The sequence below is a fragment of the Mustelus asterias genome, chromosome 9 (assembly GCF_964213995.1).
Source record: "Mustelus asterias chromosome 9, sMusAst1.hap1.1, whole genome shotgun sequence".
Classification (NCBI taxonomy): Eukaryota; Metazoa; Chordata; class Chondrichthyes; order Carcharhiniformes; family Triakidae; genus Mustelus; species Mustelus asterias.
The window spans coordinates 2,847,955-2,854,423 of NC_135809.1; the positions used below are offsets into that span (position 1 = coordinate 2,847,955).

The following is a 6,469-nucleotide window of genomic DNA, read 5'->3' on the forward strand; positions in this document are numbered from 1 at the left end:
ATTTTGACCCAGCAACAGTGAAGGAACGGCAATATATTTCCAATTCAGGATGGTGAGTGACTTACTAATTTACTAATCTAGATGCAACCATTTTGTGTCTAATGTGCATCTGCCATACCCTCCGTGTCACATCTTGTTACAGTTGTATTTTTTTTTAAAAGAGCCTGAAATTTACAAGTAGTTACAACTGCCCTCTGATTTCCCTCAGTCGTACTAAGAGTGGCGGCATTAAAAGGAACAAGCTGGGTTAACATTTAAATACCAACAATTTCTGGCAATTCACAGGGAATTTGATGGTCAGCGTTGGAGGTTTGGTCCTGAAAATTCCATGGGTACGAGTTGGGTCATTTTATTGGCCTTTAGCCCTTTGTGCATCGACAATTTTATCAGTGAGATCAGTGATATTGACTGCGGATGGACAATTTGGGAGGGAGCAAAACCAATCTAAACCAAGGCGTTTTCTGCGCATTCAAGTCCATTTCCCTGAGCAATGGTGATTTCTAAGTCCTGATTTTTCCGACAGCCTCTGTGGAGAGAAACAGTTAATGTTCTGAGTTCAATATGACTCCTAAGAACATTTTTTTGTTTCGTTAAGTATTTATATAAGGAAAGGCAGAATCGGCAGCTGCCATATTTTCTAGATACTGTTCCTTCCCACAGGATCTCAGCTCATGTCCACGCTGTAAAGCCAAGTTCACTTCCTCATGAAGTTCTTCTCCTGTGCCGCAGGTGTCCGCTGAATGGAATGAATATTGCGTTTCACGCGATCTTCTTCTACTGAAGATGTTGCGGTGCTTTGTAGCTTCATTTTGTCGAGAACCTTTCCTTCTCCAGTATCGTTTCTTTCCAGTTCCCGCTCCTTTTTTTCTTCCTCTTTGTATTGTCTAATTTTACATTGGCGAGCTTTGTCATTCCATTTTGCATCCTCCATCATCTCTTGTCGCCTCCGATCCAGCTCCTCTGCTGAAAGTTTTCTTGATTGATTCGAATAAGGCCTCCTATGGAATCCTCCTCTCGTTGGGGACGACTTCCGTGTCATTTCCAGAGTACCGCGAACGTACCTTGGAATGTCTTGGAGGTGACCGAGACGTTGGCCTGGATCTTCCGTGCCACGAATCTTCACGTCTGATGTCTGTGAGATTGTTGTCGGACTTTCCGGGAGCGGCTTCCTGACCGTGACCTGGGTCTGATCTTGCGAGATGCTTTAGCTGGGTCAGAGGGGAGGGAACCGTGTCGCTGTATAACGCTGAGAGAATCTTTCACCTTCAAGCCATACCCAGGTAGCTTCTTTGGAATAGATGTGGATGAACTTGCAGCCTTTTCATGCCATTTTGCTTGCTGCTCATCACCACTGGGACTAGATCGTCGATATTTCTTGTGCTGCTTCTAGTTCTTTTTTTCCGTTTTGTCCAAGTTCTTTTGCAGTGTTTCCTTGATCACCTTCATTTTAATGGGATTAGTTAAAATCTCTTTTTTTCTTCCTCGCGTTTCCTGATCATGAAGAGTGGATCTTCTCGTATTTTAGAAGTCATATCCAATGCAGAGTTAGCCCCTGTGGCCGTAAAAATAGAGCCAGGCAGCAGTCCAGTCTCAATAGAAGGCCCAGACTCTTCGTCCACCATTTTGCCTGTTGCATACTTGTCAATAGGTCGACCCAGCAAGTATTCCTCCTTGTTAATCATACTGCCAGGCCCTTGATACATCCAATCAAGCCTATCGGATGATTTCTTCAGAGCACTGCTATCCTCTGCGTAGCGCTGCTTGGAGGGAACCTGCAGGTGAGGGTGTTCCCAGGTATCTGCTGCCCTTATCTTTCCATGATGTGGAGATGCCGGCATTGGACTGGGGTGAACACAGTAAGAGTTTTAACAACACCAGGTTAAAGTCCAACAGGTTTATTTGGTAGCAAATACCATTTGCTTTCGGAGCGCTGCTCCTTTGTCAGATGGAGTGGAAATGTCCACTCCATCTGACGAAGGAGCAGTGCTCCGAAAGCTAATGGTATCATTTTCCTGAAGGAAGTGGCTCAATGACTCTGTTGGTTAGACGTTCCTTGGGTTGTCTTGATGTTTTAACAGTTAATTTGGTTATTCCTCTGCAGAGCAGAATTTCACTTTTGAAAGATCTCTTTTCAGAGAAGGAAATCCTCTGGTTGGTCGCGATCAGCAAACAAGGCTCGACGCTCACCAGAAAGGATGGAGGGAGAGAGAGATTGGGCAAGATCTGCAGCAGATCTGAGATAAGGTCGCCACTCTTCATGCTCAACAGCTCCAGCTGCTTGTCCTCAATTTATCAGCATCAACTCACTGCAAAATATTACCAAGACCCAAAAAGAGTTTGTTGGTCATGTGACTTGCTCTCTCTCTCCACTGTCCAAGTGGGAAAGTTGAGCGTGTTAGCTGATGAGGAGAGACTGAGTAGACTGGGACTATATTCATTGGAATTTAGAAGAATGAGGGGTGGATCTTATAGAAACATACAAGATGAAAGGAATAGATAAGATAGAAACAGGGAGGTTGTTTCCACAGGTAGGTGAAACCAGAACTAAGGGGCATGACCCCAAAATAAGGGGGAGCAGATTTAGGACTGAGTTGAGGAACATCTTCACACAAAGGGTTGTGAAATGTGGAATTCCCTGCCCAGTGAAGCAATTGAGGCTACTTCATTGACAGTTTTTAAGACACCAGGTTAAAGTCCAACAGGTTTATTTGGAATCACGAGCTTTTGGAGTGCTGCTCCTTCATCAGCTAAGTTTTTAAGTATTAAGTTTTATGTTTTTAAGGCAAAGATGGACAGATTTTTGAATAGTAAAGGAATTAAGGGTTATGGTGAGCGGGCGGGTAAGTGGAGCTGAGTCCACAAAAAGATCAGCCATGATCTTATTGAATGGCGGATCAGACTCGAGGGGTCAAATGGCCCACTCCTGCTCCTAGTTCATACGTTCTTATGAAATGTTATTGTGTAATCCAACAGGTAGCTTGATTGGTTCACGTCTACACACTAACCTGAGCCATTGTCTCCTGGCTCAGGTGATTAGATTTGATGTCCCATCTCCAATCTCGGGCACTTGTCTTAATGCCTTGTTAATGGTACAGGAGATAGAACCTTCCACATTCCTCATGACTTTATGTGGAGCCTTTTCAGACCCAGCATCTCCATCCCAAAGAGGAGTCACATGGAACACAGTGACTTGATTTATTGTCACATGTATTAGCATACAGTGAAAAGTATTGTTTCTTGCATGCTGTACAGACAAAATATACCGTTCAAAGAGAAGGAAACGAGAGAGTGCAGAATGTAGTGTTACAGTCATAGCTGGGGTGTAGAGAGAGATCAACTTAATGCAAGATAAGTCTGACAGCAGTAGGGAAGAAGCTGTTCTTGAGTCGGTTGGTACGTGACCTCAGGCTTTTGTATCATTTTCCTGAAGGAAGAAGGTGGGAGAGAGAATGTCCCGGGTGCGTGGGATCCTTAATTATGCTGGCTGCTTTTCCAAGGCAGCGGGAAGTGTAGACAGAGTCAATGGATGGGAGGCTGGTTTGCGTGATGGATTGGGCTACATTCACAACCGTTTGTAGTTCCTTGCGGTCTTGGGCAGAGCAGGAGCCATACCAAGCTGTGATACAACCAGAAAGAATGCTTTTTATGGTGCATCTGTAAAAGTTGGAGAGTCGTAGCTGACATGCCAAATTTCCTTAGTCTTCTGAGAAAGTAGAGGCGTTGGTGGACTTTAACTATAGTATCACCATGGGGGGGGACCAGGACAGGTTGTTGGTGATCTGGACACCTAAAAACTTGAAGCTCACCACCATTTCCACTTCATCCCCATTGATGTAGACAGTTCTCCTTTATGTTTCCTGAAATCGATGACAATCTCCTTCATTTTGTTGACATTGAGGGAGAGATTATTGTTGCTGCACCAGTTCACCAGATTCTCTATCTCATCCCTGTACTCTGTGTCGTCATTGTTTGAGATCCGACCCACAAAGGTGGTGTCGTCAGCAAACTTGAAAATCGAATTGGAGAGGAATTTGGCCGCACAGTCGCAGTAACACTTATGTCATAGTCACGGTGATGCCAATTGGAGCAGCATTTTATGGCCATGATTTCCAGTCATCATTTTGAACTCGTTTTAAAATGTCTGAAAAGTTCAAGTCTGAGTTTTCAGCCCGAGGATTAAAATTATCTGATGCAAGCTCAACTTCATGACATTGCACTCACACACACAAGCATATTACATATACATGAAAAGATGTTTCCTCCCTGGCGATCAGCACAAGCCATCCAAAACCATAGTGGGCAGCAGGAAATCCTGCGATGGGCCCGTCTCTCGTGTGCATCACTTGCTGCATGATTTAAAACTCATCTGTTCCTTCAGCTGCTTGGACCCTAAGCTCGGTCAATGTCCTCCCTAAAGCTCTGTCATCGTTTGAGGTTCCTGGAACTTCTGTTTCTTGGACCAGGCATTTGCTCACCTTGCAGACACAAATTTCATTTTGTAACATTTCAGACTTGCTCTTGGGTATGAGAGTGACACTGGCAAAGTAACATCGAGTCCCCATGCTGGGGTGGCCTTCTGTGTAACTATCAGCTAGCTATTTAGATCTGCTTAAAATATGCTCAAACGAATAATTAATCATTCCCTTTTAAACAAGATCCTCTTGTGCAAATTCTGCCATTGCCTCACTCTCGCCCATCGCTATAACCATCTCCAGTCCTCCAATTCTAGCCTCTTGCAAATCTCCAATTTGAATTGATGGCTATGCTTTCAGCTCCAGGACCTGACATTCCTTCCCTAAATCTATCTGTCCTTTAAGACTCTTCTTAAATCCCTCCTCTTTGATTAGCTATCCAATAGCTCAGTGTCAGCGTGCCTTTGGCTGTGTTCCGACATTAAAGGTGCTATACAAATTGCTGCTGATTGAATTTGCCTTTACTCATAGGGCAGCCCACAAATACTTTGGGAATACAACCGATCCCAATTGAGGCACAGTCTGATATTTACTCTCCTTCTCATGTTCAAAATCAACCCCATTGCTGTGGGTCTGGAGTCACATGTAGGCCAGACTGGGTAAGGATGGCAGATTTCCTTCCCTAAAGCATGTTGACAGTGGGGGATTCAGTGATGGCAGCCTTATTGAATGCCATGGGGAGATGGTGGAGTTTTATCTTGTTGGAGATGGTTATTACCTGGCATTCATGTGGCGTGAATGTCACTTGCGACTTGCCAGCCCAAGCCTGGATATTGTCCATTCTTGCTGCATTTGGAACTGAGTGCTGCAGAATCTGAGAAGTCACATATGATGCTGAATATTGTGCAGCAAGCAATGAACATCCCCACTGCTGACGATGTGATGGAGGAAAGTCATTGATGCGGCAGCTGAAGATGGTTGAAGGAGGAACTCCTGCAGTGATGTCCTGGAACTGAGAATTCACCTGCAACAACCACAACCATCTTCTTAGGCTCAGTGCGGCTCCAACCATTGGAGGCTTTTCCCCTGATGCCCATTGACTCCAGTTTTGCATGAGCTCCTTGGTGCCACCCTCGATCAAAAGCTGCCTTGTCATCATGGGCAGTCACTCTCCCCTCACCTCAGTAACTCAACTCTTCTGACCATGTTTGAACCAAGCCTGTAATGAGGTCAGGAGCTGAGTGACCCTGGTTGAACGTCAGTGAGCAGGTTATTGCTAAGTACTGCTTGATAGCGCTGCTTACATTAGCATTGTGCATTTTGTGATGGTCATCATTAGACTTTTAACACCAGATTTTTATTGATTGAATTCAAATTCCACCAGACCGGTTAGTCTGACTTCGGTGGTTGGTAAATTGATGGAAAAGGTCCTTAGGGATGGGATTTACGACCATTTAAAAAGATGCGGATTAATCCGGGATAGTCAGCACAGATTTGTGAAGGGCAAATCGTGCCTCACAAATTTGATAGAATTTTTTGAGGAGGTAACTAGGTGTGTTGATGAAGGTAGGGCGGTTGATGTCATATACATGGATTTTAGTAAGGCGTTTGATAAGGTCCCCCATGGTCGGCTTATGATGAAAGTAAGGAGGTGTGGGATAGAGGGAAAGTTGGCCGATTGGATAGGTAACTGGCTATCTGATCGAAGACAGAGGGTGGTGGTGGATGGAAAATTTTCGGACTGGAGGCAGGTTGCTAGCGGAGTGCCGCAGGGATCGGTGCTTGGTCCTCTGCTCTTTGTGATTTTTATTAATGACTTAGAGGAGGGGGCTGAAGGGTGGATCAGTAAATTTGCTGATGACACCAAGATTGGTGGAGTAGTGGATGAGGTGGGGGGCTGTTGTAGGCTGCAAAGAGACATAGATAGGATGCAAAGCTGGGCTGAAAAATGGCAAATGGAGTTTAACCCTGATAAATGTGAGGTGATTCATTTTGGTCGGACTAATTTAAATGTGGATTACAGGGTCAAAGGTAGGGTTCTGAAGACTGTGGAGGAA

The 6,469-nt window shown here is 44.7% G+C and overlaps 1 pseudogene; it reads right to left on the minus strand.

The window, feature by feature from the left end:
• Nucleotides 1-694: 694 nt before the first annotated feature.
• On the minus strand, nucleotides 695-4,709 carry LOC144499035 (pre-mRNA-splicing factor CWC25 homolog pseudogene; annotated as a pseudogene).
• Nucleotides 4,710-6,469: the final 1,760 nt, after the last annotated feature.